Source organism: Mesoplodon mirus (assembly GCF_964341445.2).
Source record: "Mesoplodon mirus genome assembly, chromosome: 7".
NCBI classification, from domain to species: Eukaryota; Metazoa; Chordata; class Mammalia; order Artiodactyla; family Ziphiidae; genus Mesoplodon; species Mesoplodon mirus.
The window spans coordinates 89,268,096-89,282,692 of NC_138983.1; the positions used below are offsets into that span (position 1 = coordinate 89,268,096).

General features: G+C 45.5%; 1 long non-coding RNA gene across 2 annotated transcripts in view; it reads right to left on the reverse strand.

Annotated features, from left to right (window-relative positions):
* LOC309807706 overlaps window positions 1-14,597 on the reverse strand; it is a 56,731-nt gene that overhangs the window by 2,473 nt on the left and 39,661 nt on the right. The window contains exons 2-3 of one of the 2 annotated variants that reach the window (XR_014294645.1): window positions 13,691-13,755; window positions 7,471-8,338 (exon numbers count right to left, since the gene is read on the reverse strand). This is a non-coding gene — a long non-coding RNA (uncharacterized lncRNA). Of the gene's footprint in view, window positions 1-7,470; window positions 8,339-13,690; window positions 13,756-14,597 lie in introns of those variants that run through there. The other variant, XR_014294644.1, reaches the window with a different exon arrangement.

Sequence of the window (14,597 nt, forward strand, 5' to 3'; positions counted from 1 at the left end):
ATAATTTCTTCCAACAATCTTCAAACTGCTTAACACTATGACAATATTTAGCGTTTCAAATTTCACGTGACCTTAGTCTTTCCGTGCTCTAGTTTCTAAAAGCACGTGGGATCTTCCCGGACCAGGGCTTGAACCAGTGTGCCCTGCACTGGCGGGCGGATTCTTCACCAAGGAGCCACCAGGGAAGTCCCTGTGCATTCATTTTCAAAAAAATAATAAGGCCGGATGAATTCAGAACTAGGTGCAGAAACCTCTTCCAGTGAGATACAGAATCTCTGCTGTTTAGGCAGATTTAGAGAACAACTTTTCCAACCACTTATTAAAGAGACCAATACTCCATGAAAAAAATTTATCATTTGTACAGAGAGAAAACCAAACTCCAGCTTTGCATCAATATAATATTTGCTACTAAGAGAACCATAAGCTCTTTTTTGAAAATCTCTGGAATAAACATCAAAACTGAGCTGCCTTCGGCTCAGACAAATAAAATTCCCTTTCTACCCGTCTCCTACAACTTTCTATACTCATTCAGGTTGTGTCCTTCACTATCCTCTTTCTGGTGCTGGAACAATCAGTCATTTTACTTTAGGACCAAACTATTTTTGTTCCTGTTAATAAACAAAACTACATCGCATTATCTTGCATACAAAGTTGTACCTCTCGGTTGCTGGAACCAAGCAGGACCATGCAGGGCCCTTCCATGTCCCCTGCCTCTTGTTTGTAAAATAGCTGCAGTCTCTCAGGCCTCCCCTGAGTCACCAAAGAACAGGTTCAAGCAGTTGGGACTGATTAGGACAACAGCAGTCACAGAATCTTTAGTTCCTCCCGAAGGACATAAGTAACAGTGTCAGACACACACTCCTAACTTGTTTTGCAGATACTAAAACCACTACAAGAGGAGAAAGCTAACTGTATGATGACCAGACTGGAGCTATGACACAAGCTGCTCCATCTTGAGCAGACCTGAACCGATGGCTTACACAATTCCAGAAACTGGCCTCAAGGAAATGGGAACAAACCAACACTGGAATTGAAGATTAACTGTGCCTGAAACAATCAACATGACACTGACCACACCGCTGCATGACCAATTTCAAGAGGATGGTCAGAGCTGACTGTGCTACTCCGCATGTAGCCCCCACCGGCACAGCCCAGAGACTTCCCGTCTTTTCCCTATCAACCCCTTTTCCCTCTCACTGGCAACTGGGAGATGGTATTGGGGACACTAGCCCACCATCTTCCCAGGTTGCCAGCTTCCTGAATAAAGCATCTTTCTTCTTCCACCAACCCTTGTCTCTGGAACACTGACTTCTGAGCGATGAGCAGCTGAACCTGAGTTCTGTTCCAGCCGATAACATCACTATGGGTCAAGTCTCATTCATAGTATATTAATACTAACTTTGAACCAAAGTTACTTCCATTTCACAAAGAAAACTAGGAGTGAATGATAGACAACTGCCCATCACACATCAGCATTTCAGGCTAGCAGAGCTCATGAACACACATAACACAACTTTACACAGCCACAAACATCCCTTACACAACTTATTCAAGTGGCAGAGACAAACACATTCATTAACTCACCCACAGACAGAGCCTCTAGGTAACAAGTAAACATATGCAGCAAGAGCATATAACTTGAGATTATGCTTAGTAATCAATGCCTCAGGTTTCTGTCTTGCTTACAAATGACCTCGGTATCCAATGATTATCCAGTAAGTAACACAATTTAGTATCAGTTCAAGGGTTTACATAAACTGAAGATCTGGGAATTTATCGACAAGCTAACACAGTAGAAAACATAGTTACTGTTGAAAGAAAGTTTGTCAGAATAAAAACTAAATGTGGTTAAACACAAACTTACATTTTTCATAACCTTAAACATTAAGTAGAAGTAATATGAGCTTAGTTGATGGGCACACCTATATAAATTTAGGAAGAACACACCCAAGTAGAATTGTTTTAAATGTATGCCTAATACTGATAAATAAGATACGAATAACTTTTTATTAAACCAAAAATATTAAACTAGCTTCATGTGTCAAAGATTTACCTAAATTATGTAAACTTGAAGTCTTTAAATTTCTGAGTTGATTTTTTTTTTTTGGCTGCACCGAGGGGCTTTGCTGGATCTTAGGTTCCTGACCAGGGACTGAACCTGGACCCTGGCAGTGAAAGCACCGAGTCCTAACCACTGGACCGCTGGGGAATTCCCTGACTTGATTTCAATAAGAATATTTTTCTAGCACATTTAAAGTATTAGAAGTTCTAATTCCTTTCTCTCTGAGAATTTTAGGGATATATAATTTTTATAAGCACATTTGTATCTTTGTAAGCCAATCAGGACAGAAACCCTTTAATTTAACAGACTCTACAATCTACTTTAATAGATCCAGAAGTAGGAAAACATTACATACTCGCACTGTCAGAGGTAAAGACCTTTTTGAATTACAGACACACAGACATACAGAGAAATGGAACTTTTACCTGCAGTTTTAAGTCTTAGACTTGAGTCAGGAATAAACACTCACCAGTCTAGATATTAAAGAGCCGTTCTCATCCCATTGGGCAAGAGATTCTTCGTTGATTTGAGCTTGTCAAAGTAGACAAATAGACAAACAGAAAAGACTAAGAAAAGACTAACAAACTAGATCCTCTGTTACCTCTCACCTAACTGAGATCAGTTCTGTAGAAACTTCATCCCTTTAGAGACCATCAAGTCTTCAAACGACAGAGCCAAACTCAGAACCACTGCTGCCACCAATGGGGAACCACTTCGCTGGAATCTGAAAACAAAGGAGAAACACAAAAGTAATAGAAGGGGAAACTAAAGAAACAGAAAGTGAGCCAAGTTCAAAGGCTGCTTGGGTTCACCCCTGGGAGAGGAGACAAGATGTACCTGGGCTTCACTGGCTCATGAAATACACCACTTGTTGCTGGGCTTTTACAGCTTTATTTACGTAGAACTGATATACAAAATCTAGCCCATGTTTAATGTATATAACTTGATGAGTTTGGACATATGCACACACCTGTGATACCATCACCACCATCACGGTAATATACTCATCACTTCCAAAAGATTCCTTCTATCCCTCTGTGTGTGTGTATGTGTGTTAGAAAGACGGAACACAGCACCAGGTACATGAAAAGGTGCTCAACGTCACTAATCATCTGGGAAATGCAAATCAAAATCATCATGAGATACTACCTCACATCTGTTAGAATGCCTACAATTTTTTATTTTTTTTTAAAGATAAGAGTTGTCAAGGTGGTAGAGAAATCGTAACCCTTGCATATTGTACGCAGGAATGTAACATTGTGCAGGCACTGTGGAAAACAGTATGGAGTTTTCTCAAAATCTTTTAAATAAAATTTCCATATGATCCAGCAATCCCACTTCTGGGTGTACAGGCCCAGCTCAGAGACACTGCAGCTTCAGTTCCAGAACACTGCAATGAAGCCAATACCGCCATAAAGCGAGTCACATGAAATTTCTGGTGTACCCATGCATGAAAAGCTTCTGTTTACACTATACTGTAGTCTGTTAAGTGTGCGACAGCCTTGTGTCTAAACAAACAATGTACATACCTTTATTGAAATATACTTTGGGGAAGAGAAATATAGATCAATGGAACAGGATAGAAAGCCCAGAGATAAGCCCACGCACATATGGTCACCTTAGCTTTGATGAAGGAGGCAAGAATATACAATGGAGAAAAGACAGCCTCTTCAATAAGTGGCGCTGGGAAAACTGGACAGCTACCTGTAAAAGAATGAAATGAGAACACTACCTAACACCATAACACAAAAATAAACTCAAAATGGATTGAAGACCTAAAGGTAAGGCCAGACACTGTCTAACTCATAGAGGAAAACACAGGCAGAACACTCTATGACATAAATCACAGCAAGATCCTTTTTGACCCACCCCCTACAGAAATGGAAATAAAAACAAAAATAAACAAATGGGACCTATTCAAACTTAAAAGCTTTTCCACAGGAAAGGAAACCATAAACAAGACAAAAAAACAACTCTCAGAGTGGGAGAAAATAGTTGTAAATGAAGCAACTGACAAAGGATTAATCTCCAAAATATACAAGCGGCTCACGCAGCTCAATATCAAAAAAACAAACAACTCAATCCAAAAGTGGACACAAGACCTAAATGGACATTTCTCCAAAGAAGATATAAGATTGCCAACAAACACATGAAAGGATGCTCAACGACACTAACCATTAGAGAAAGGCAAATCACAACTACGGTGAGGTATCAGCTCACACCACTCAGCATGGCCATCACCAAAAAATCTACAAACAATAAATGCTGGAGAGGGTGTGGAGAAAAGGGAACCCTCCCCCTGCACTGTGGGTGGGAATGTACATTGATACAGCCACTACGGAGAACAGTATGGAGGTTCCTTAAAAAACTGAAAATAGGGCTTCCCTGGTGGTGCAGTGTTTAACAATCCTCCTCCCAATGCATGGGACATGGGTTCGAGCCCTGGTCCGGGAAGATCCCACATGCCGCAGGGCAACTAAGCCCGTGTGCCACAACTACTGAGTCTGCACTCTAGAGCCCGCGAGACACACCCACTGAGCCCGCATGCCACAACTACTGAAGCCCGCATGCCTAGAGCCCGCGCTCCACAACAAGAGAAGCCACCGCAATGAGAAGCCCGCGCACCACAACACTGAAGCACCTGCTCGCTGCAATTAGAGAAAGCCCGCGTACAGCAACAAAGACCCAACACAGCCAAAAATAATGAATAGATAAAAATACATAAATTTATACAAAAAAAACCCAACTAACAATAGAACTACCATATGATCCAGCAATGCCACTCCTGGGCATATACGCTGAGAAGTCCATAATTCAAAAAGAGACACGTACCACAATGTTCGCTGTAGCACTATTTACAATAGCCAGGACATGGAAGCAACTTAAGCGTCCACTGACAGATGAATGGATAAAGAAGATGGGGCACATATATACCATGGAATTTGACTGAGCCATAAAAACAAACGAAATTGAACGATTTGTAGTGAGGTGGATGGACCTAGAGTCTGTGAAACAGACTGAAGTAACTCAGAAAAAGATAAACAAATACCGTATGCTAACACATATTTATGGAATCCAAAGGAAAAAAAGTGGTTCTGATGAACCTAGTGGCAGGACAGGAATAGAGATGCAGACGTAGAGAATGCACTTGAGGACACGGGGAGGGGGAAGGGTAAGCTGGGACGAAGCGAGATGGAAACCAAAGGAAAAAAAAAGTGGTTCTGATGAACCTAGTGGCAGGACAGGAATAAAGACGCAGACATAGAGAATTCACTTGAGGACACGGGGAGGGGGAAGGGTAAGCTGGGACGAAGCGAGACAGTGGCATGGACACATGTACACTACCAAATGTAAAACCGATAGCTAGTGGGAAGCAGCCGCATAGCACAGGGAGATCAGCTCAGTGCTCTGTGTCCACCTAGAGGGGTGGGAAAGGGAGGGTGGGAGGGAGACGCAAGATGGAGGGGATATGGGGATACAGGTATACATACAACTGATTCACTTTGTTATACAGCAGAAAGTAACACAACGCTGTAAAGCAATTATACTCCAATAAAGATGTTAAAACAAAATACTTTAGGGACTTCCCTGGTGGTCCAGTGGTTAAGAATCCGCCTTCCTACAGGGGGCGCAGGTTTGATCCCTGGTCGGGGAACTGAGATCCCACGTGATGTGGTGTGCAGCACAGCCGAAACAAAAAGAAAATTAAAAATACTTTACTGCTAAAAAATGCTAACCATCATCTGAGCCTTCGGCGAGTAGTAACCTTTTTGCTGATGGAGGGTTTGAAATAGTGTGAGAATTACTAAAATATGACCCAAAGACAAGAAGTGAGCAACTACTGTTGGAAATACAGTGCCAACAGACTTGCTCAACAAAGAGTTGCCGCAAACCTTCAATTTGTGAAAAACACAAGATCCGGGAGGCACAATAACTGTAATAGAATATAATGTAATAGAATATAATACAATATAATATAGCCTGTATATTCAAAGAAAAGGAAATCAATATCTAGAAGAGATACATGCACCTCTATAGTCATTACAGCATTATTCACCAGAGCCAAGGTAGGAAAAAAATGCAAATTTTCATCCACAGAGAAATGGATAAAGAAAATGGGGTATATACATAGGATATTATTCAGACTTTCCTATTAGAAGGAAATCCTACCAGTTGTGACAACGGGGATATAAACAGAACACATTATGATAGGTGAAATAAGTCAGTCACAGAAGGACAAAACTGTGTGTTTCCACTTACATGAGGTGAGGTATCTAAAAGAGTCACCCAAAAATTGTCAGGGGTGGGGGAGGAGAGAATGGGGAGTTGTTCAACGGGTATAAAGTTACAGTTACACAGGATGAATACGTTCTAGAGAACTGCTGTATGACTAAGCATCTCTAGTTAACGAGGCACACTATTGTTTTCGTTTGAATTAAAAAAGTTTAATTCAAGTGTAACTGACCTACAACACTATGTTAGTTCCAGGTGCATAATATCAATATTTCTGTACATTAGAAAATGATCACCAAGATTAACTCTAGTTATGGTCTAGTTACCATCCGTCACCGTACAAAGTTATAATGCTATTGACTGTATTGCCCATGCTGTATAGTTCATTCCCATGACTCATTTATTTTCTAACTGCTTATCTGTTCCTCTTAATCTCCCTCACCTATTTCACTCAACCACCTACCCTCTTCTGGCAACCACCTGTTTGTTCTCTGTATCTATGAGTCTGTTTCTGTTTAGTGACATTAGTTCATTTGTTTTGTTTTTTAGAGTCCACATACAAATGAGATCATACGGTATTTGTCTTTCTCTGTCTGACATATTGCACTTAGCATAATACACTCTAGCTCCATCCACGTTGCCACAAAATGGCAAGATTTCATTTTTTTTTAATTTTTAAATATTTATTTATTTTACTTTTGGCTGCATTGGGTTTTTGTTGCTGCATGCAGCCTCTTTTCTAGTTGCGGCGAGCGGGGATTTCTCTTCCTTGCGGTGCATGGGCTTCTAATTGCGGTGGCTTAGCTTGTTGCAGAGCATGGGCTCTAGGTGAGTGGGCTTCAGTAGCTGTGGTACATGGGTTCAGTAGTTGTGGCTCACAGGCTCTAGAGCGTGGCTCAATAGTTGTGGCACACGGGCTTAGCTGCTCCGTGGCATGTGGGATCTTCCCGGACCAGGGCTTGAACCTATTTTCCCTGCACTGGCAGGCGGATTCTTAACCACTGCATCCACAGGGAAGCCCCTCATTCTTCTTCTTCTTTTCTTTTTTTCTGGCTAATAGTCCATTGTGTGTGTGTGTACAGTTATACATATATATACATATACATATATATATGTGTATATATATATATATACGTAGACATATAAATATATATGTATATATGACACATCTTCTTTATCCATTCATCTATGGATGGACACTTAGGTTGCTGCTATACACTGGCTATTATAAATAATGCTCAATGAACATAGGGGTGCATGTGTCTTTCTGAACTAGTGTTTTTGTTTTCTTCCCAAAAAATACACAGAAGTGGAATTTCTGGATCTTATAATAGTTCTACTTTAAAAGTTTTGAGGAATGAGGTGCACTACTTTTGAAACGAAGTTTACCTGGTGATGTTAGGTGAATCCATCCAAGATCTCTGTGAAGACCTCCAAAACTGTTAAAACATAAGGGTAGGGACTTCCCTGGTGGTCCAGGGTTAAAGAATCTGCCTTACAATGCAGGGTACCTGGGTTCAATCCCTGGTCAGGACACTGAGACCCCACGTGCCACAGTGTAACTAAGGAATGGTGTGGAGGAGGTTAAGGAAAAGACCATGCCAAGCTCAGAGGCCGTTTCAGATGGCAACAAACTCCTGACATTGACTGCAAATCAAAGTTCTTTATGTGGAACAATCGAAGAGGCAGGATGGGTTCTGTTAGCAAGGTCCCCTGAGATGCCAGGTCACCTGACCCCCAGCTCCAGATGCAGAGATGTCCGGGACCCAGGCTTTGCTGGCCTGGGAAGGCTGAGGGTGCCCAGCTGCTGACAGGACACACGAGGTGGGGGGATGAGGGGGGCCGGGGGAAAGAGTTGGTTGCCGCCCAAGGCAGACAAGCGTCTGTGCAGAACTGCCTCGGCTCAGCCTCGAGAAGCCTGGCTCAGAAATCGACAGCAAGTCTTCCAGAAGCTCTGAGCATATTCCATTCAGGTGTCACTGGTCACATCTGTGGCTGCCCGGATGAAGACTGGGGGCCCACTCGTTCACACACTGAAAGTTACTACCAAATGCAAGAGAGTGAGGGATCAGACCATGAACTACTCTAATTTTAATGCCTAAGTAGAATCACGCGCACCTTATTCTACTTTCCGGTTTTGCATTTGTAATTTCACAAAATGTGTGATTTGTGGGGCTTTTCTAATTGCTTGTCATTTTGCCTGATGCGAAAAAAACAGCACAATAAGAAAACATTATAGTTTTCACTGGTAATGGGCATAAAAATATACGCACTGTTCCTGCTTGAAAAGAGCATTAATGTGAATGTTCCAGATGATTTTCTATCTGGTGATGGGTTAAGCGGCTTGACCACATTCACTTTTATGTAAAAGGAAGATGAGAAAATTGCACTCTTCTTGCACTTTTTTTTTTTTTTTTTGCGGTATGCGGGCCTCTCACTGTTGTGGCCTCCCCCGTTGCGGAGCACAGGCTCCGGACGCGCAGGCCCAGCGGCCATGGCTCACGGGCCCAGCCGCTCCGCGGCATATGGGATCCTCCCAGACCGGGGCACGAACCCGTATCCCCTGCATCGGCAGGCGGACTCTCAACCACTGCGCCACCAGGGAGGCCCATTCTTGCACTTTAAACTTTAAGAAAATGGATTTCGGGAAACCTGGATAACAAATTAAGAAAGCAATCAGAACTGCAAATATTTAGGGGTTTTAGGTTAGTTTCAAAACACAAGGGAACAACCCATGATGTATGTGTCTTAAAAGACCCCTTGGTACAGTAAGATTCCACAGACAGCCTTGTAATCACAGAACTCAGAACTGGTTACACATTTCCCACAAGCCACTTTCTCACTGTTAGGTTAACAGTGTCGGCTCACTCCCCTGCTTGGGGGCAGAGAAGACCGGTCTCCTTTCCTTTCTGAGATTCCTTTCATGAGTGGCTAGAAAGCTTAAGCACTGGAATTTCATTAAAGAAAAGGAGTACTCCTCAGAGGATTGTAAATGACACAACCCCAAGAGGACTTTAACAGCTGCATCCCTGTGTCAGAGATCTCCCACACATGGCTGGGGCCCAAATGACACAGAACACTGGGGGCCCAAGGGCCGCAGTCCTAGGATGCCGCTCCCCAACCAAAAGAGTCCTCTTGCTCCTCAGGGAAAAACAAAGGTGTTCTCACACACACACAACTTCTGGAGCCAGGAAGTGAGGACCCCACCTGCCTGGCCTATCCCAGGAGAGTGGCTGATGCAGTGCCCACAACCAGAAAGGGGAACTGAGACCCAACAGAAAGGGAACCACGAGACCGATGCATTCCTCCCCCCACAAAGAAGCTGCACCCCAGTACTGACCAAGGAGGGTGCTCTTCAACTAGGAATCTTATCCACACAAATGTGCTGATTTTGAGAAGCTTTTGAAATGCATGGTATTCAACCTCTCAAAGTAAAAAAAAGTAATGAATTATATAGCAATGCTGGAAAATACAGGAAAATGACAATAAACCTTGGAAAACAATGTTTACTAACAGGACCCCAACTGGAAAAATTTAGAAACATTTAAGACGACTCTGAAAGCCAATAAGACAAGGAAAACAAAACAGAACAAAACAAAACAAAACAAGACAGTATTGGGGCAGGAAGACGGGCAGTGGACATGAACAGGCCCTTCATATAAAAACAGAAAGACACCAGTCTGAAAAGACCACAGAATGAAGGACTCCAACTACGTGACATTCTCAAAAGGGCAAAAAAAAACACAGACAGTAACAAGACCAGCAGCTGTCGGGGGCTTGGGGGCACTGGTAGGGAAGGTGGCCCCCAGGGATGTTTCGGGCAGTGAAATGGTTCTGGGTGGCACTGCAGTGGTGGCTGCAGGTCATCACACCTGTCCAAACCTGAACAGTAGGACACAGAGAGTGAGCCTTGATATAAACTACAGACTCCAGGGGAGAATTAGGTGTCAGTGCCGAGCCATCACTGAGATGACGCGCCACACAGGCCAGAGGTGTTACCAAGGGAGGGAACCCAGAGGGACGGGTATAGGAAAGTGCGGTCTGCTCGATTCTGGTTCTCCTATAGCCCTAAAACTGCTCTAAAGACTGTCTACCAATTAAAAAGAAGAAACGGCTTCTAAGCACGTGAAAATACTCTCAACCTCATTCACGATTCAGAAAAACCCCAAGGGAACGTCCATACTGCTTACCGGGGCCTAGGATGAGCGGGAACACGCCGCGGCCTCGCCCCTTCCTGTCGGGCATCGCGCTGGAGCCCAGAGTCCCCCTGACTTCACCCACTGCACCCCACCCCGCGTTTCATGCCGTCCACAGTCTCTACACATGACATCTTTTGATCAGATGACTCAGTGTTCCAATTACAAGGTTTCAGTTTCTCCACAGGAAGAAACCAAAACCAGCACAGAGGGGAGGCTCTTTAGTCAAACTCAGGGTCTGCCTGCCTTCACGTCCCGCTCTTCCTGACGGGAGGCCCACATCCTAAGGAAGGAGGTCCTTACCAGCACCTCAGGAGCCTCATCCAGTCCACCTCACGCTGCTCTGAGAGCCTCGCCAACCTCTGCAGCTACCCAAGTCCTGGTCACTTCAGGGCCGTCCCCCTTCCCCGAGTCACTGAGCCACGTGCTCTGACAATGCATTTCAAACCAGGCTCTCGGACTTCCCTGGTGGCACACTGGTTAAGAATCCACCTGCCAATAGTGGGCACACGAGTTGGAACCCTGGTCCGGGAAGATCCCACGTGCTGCGGAGCAACTAAGCTCATGCGCCACAACTACTGAGCCTGCACTCTAGAGCCTGCGCACCACAACTACTGAGCCCGGGACCCGCAACTACTGAAGCCCACATGCCTAGAAGCCATGCTCCGCAATAAGAGAAGCCACCACAATGAGAAGCCCGCGCACCGCCACGAAGAGTAGCGCCCGCTCGCCGCAACTAGAGAACAAAGCCCGCGCGCAGCAACAGAGACCCAACGCAGCTGAAACTGAATAAGTTAAATAGTAAACAAATAAAAAATTAACATGAACGAATAAATAAATAAATAAAAGCAGGCTCTGCTTTGTCAGCACTCTGGAGTTCCCTACGTATCGACGGGCAGGATTCCCGTCCTCTCCTGTAATTACGTCTGTGAAGTGCCTTTCCCGAGGAGAACAGAAGCTCCTGGAAGCAGGGAATTGCGTCTTAAGATCACATGCAGAAACTGAAGACATTTGATGCTTATGTCAAAGATAAAAGACACAACACTAGATGGTGTGAAGGGTCCTCGAGGCCAAGAGCCAGGCAAGCAGGACACTTCCTCTGGGGACCCTTCCATCAGCAGAGAAGAAAATGTCCGTGGCCAGAACTGGCACTCAATTCGCTTGGAGCTGAGAAGCACCCATGTAATTACACAGGCTCCCCAGAGAGTAATTACTCCCACATTTAAGAAAGGAGACGGCTTTTCAGGCAGGGAGGCAAGTGCAGTCTTCCCAGCTGGACCCACTGTGTGTGCTGATGGTCACGACGGAGCTGGGCCCCCGAGCTCTGCTCTCCCCTCAAACCCCCAACCTCACCCTCACCCTCAGCTGAGGAGCTGCTTCCCTGAGGACAGAGAAGCCATCGGAGGGCTTCCCCACCTGCAACCCAGCTCTGCCATCCCCTCCCCACTCCAGGACCACGGGCAGCAGCTCTCCCCTCCCCCACACGCATCTACTGGATCATTCCCGCTGTTATTTCTCCCATCACAACACAACACAACACAACATCCTCCCCGGAACTCAGCTCCTACCCCAGCTACTGTCCAGTTTCTATTTTCCCCGTCACAGCAAAATGTCTTGAAAAAGCTGGGACCAGAACAAACCCAGTTCTCCCACTCCTCTCTCCTAAGCCTCTCCGATCAGGATTTTACCCCACAGATCCATCCAAACGCATCATCGGCGAGTTACGACCTCCCCCCAGTGCTGGGCTCGATGGTTAATGGCTCCGCGGAACGGCAACCTCGTTTGTCCAGTCACCCAGGAAACCTCTAAAGTGCTTCCCACATGCAGACAAAACGCTGTGATTAATATTTTAGGAGAAATACTCAGCGTGGAGAATACACTTGAGCTGCTGGACGAAAGAGGTAGCGGCACAGAAAAAAAGTTTCTGTAACTACAGGAATGAACAGATAAGCTGTTTTAATGGTAGCAAGTATGGGATGAAGGAGAACGAATAAAAACCATTCAGAAGACGACATTAACAAGCCTCACACCACAACGTGGTAACAGAGGATGGAGAAGGACTTTACAATGAACTCATTTTTCTGGGCAGGTGACAGGCTGGATGATGCAACGATGAGCCACCAGAGACAACAGGACAAGGCAAGGGGCAGGGGAGCTGTAAATAATCATTTCTGGATCTACTGGATCTAGTAATTCGAGGTGCCCTTTGGACAAACTCCATAGAGATGCTGGCAAGTGGCTGGACAGAGGCATCTATCTGGTCCAGGTGGGAGAACTGACAGAGTTGGAGGTGAAAAGCACCAGAGGGTGAGATCAGACAGGTTGAAGAGTCATGAACCAAGGGGGAAAAGACAACACACAAAGAGGGCGGAAGAAAGAATCAGTCAGGAAGACAGCAAGGAGAGATCTGTCACAGAAACCAACAGAGCAGACTCTGCAGATGGCAAGGCGACAGTGGTCTGAGGTGACGACTGGCAAATCTCCACTGCTTTGTATGCTGGATGCCAGGTCACCTCAACCGGATCAGGTTCCATGAAGGGGCAGAACCAAGACCGCAGGCTGCACGATACAATTCAGCTGGGAAACAAGAATCTTTGCCAGAGACCTCACTGCATGGTGTGTAACGCGACCCTCTGAGATTGTAAGAGACAAAGAGGGAAATTTACTGGAAGGGTGACAAGGCTGTTCTTCCAGATGATCCTCATTGCATCCCTCAACTGAGCACTGGAAACAATGTACCTATGTGACAACGGTGTTCTACCAAACAGACAAGTTATATGCACTGAGTGCTCCCTGGACAGCACGCTCTCAGCTTACAGGAAGTACAAGGAAGGCACCAACGTCAACACGTTAGGGGCTGTCACTCAGGAAGGCTCGCGGCCTACAGCGGGATCCTCAAGGAAACCTTTTAACGCTCGAGAACAAAAGTGCTTCGGCAGAACAATGTAAGTCAAGCAAGGGATGGTGTTTTGCCACAAATGTCAAGAACACGAGGCTTGTACTGTGGCTCTAAGAGGATCCTGGGATCTACACGTAGAACTTGCCAGAAACACTTGGTACTGACCTGCTCCTCTATGCTTTGTCTAACCACATCTTTTACCTACTCCTACTTTCCCATTTTAACTTTTGAACTATTCGCCTCCCAAGGTGTTATCACAAAAGAACAGCAGCAGGTAAACACATAAACAGCAAAACTCACCAGAGGCTGATTCATTTTCCGCTGCTCTTCGAACAACGTGCAGGACTGTGACAGTGGAGGCGGACCTGGAGAAGGAAAACGCAGGCAGTGAAGCTACAACTGAAGCGGCTCGGGGTGCACGAGCACCCGCCCCGCGCTCCACAAGAGACACCTGTGGGAGACCCGTCCTTTCACCTTCAGAAGGGCCTGTGAGAATAAGGAGGGAGCAACCACCCTCAGGTCTGTAGCTCCCACGTGACTCTGGTACCTGAGGGGATACTTTATTTTTCCATAGTGAGTGTACACTGAATCCTATTAAAATAAACCTCCGTCATTAAATATGAAATTTAAAAACGCTTATAGTTTACCTCTTCTCAGTCTGTTAACAACTTAGATCAGAACATCCACAGGATACCCAGAATAAAGGGACACACTCAGGTGCGCTTGTCTTGCAATGATTTGTACAAACTTTACAAACTTAAGTGCGACGCTCAAAAACATCTTTTATTAAAGCTGACTTTAAGTGAACAGAACACCTGCCCTAGGAGTTTGGAGTCCTGTGAGCGACCCCACGTGCACACCCGGTGAGGGTCTAGGACAAGTCATCTCCCTCCTCAGGCCCCATCGCTTCCTTCCTCACCCGAGGCAGCAGGACAGAAGCCCTGCAGACTCATCCTGCACCGATTACACTGGGCGACTCCACAGGGCACAACCCAGGGGGGCGGCGGACGCTTACATTAGACAACCAAGGTGCTGACGCGCCTTGAGACACACGTGCGAGATGCCCAGACGGCGACAGGAGCGGGAGGAGGAGGAGGATCGGGGTTGGACGGAGGGGAGGACGCGGCACGTCCCGGCCGAGCCTGTGGACCCTGCTCCACCAGGACACCCGGAGCTCACAAGTCCCAGGGGAGCCCCATCCGGAGCA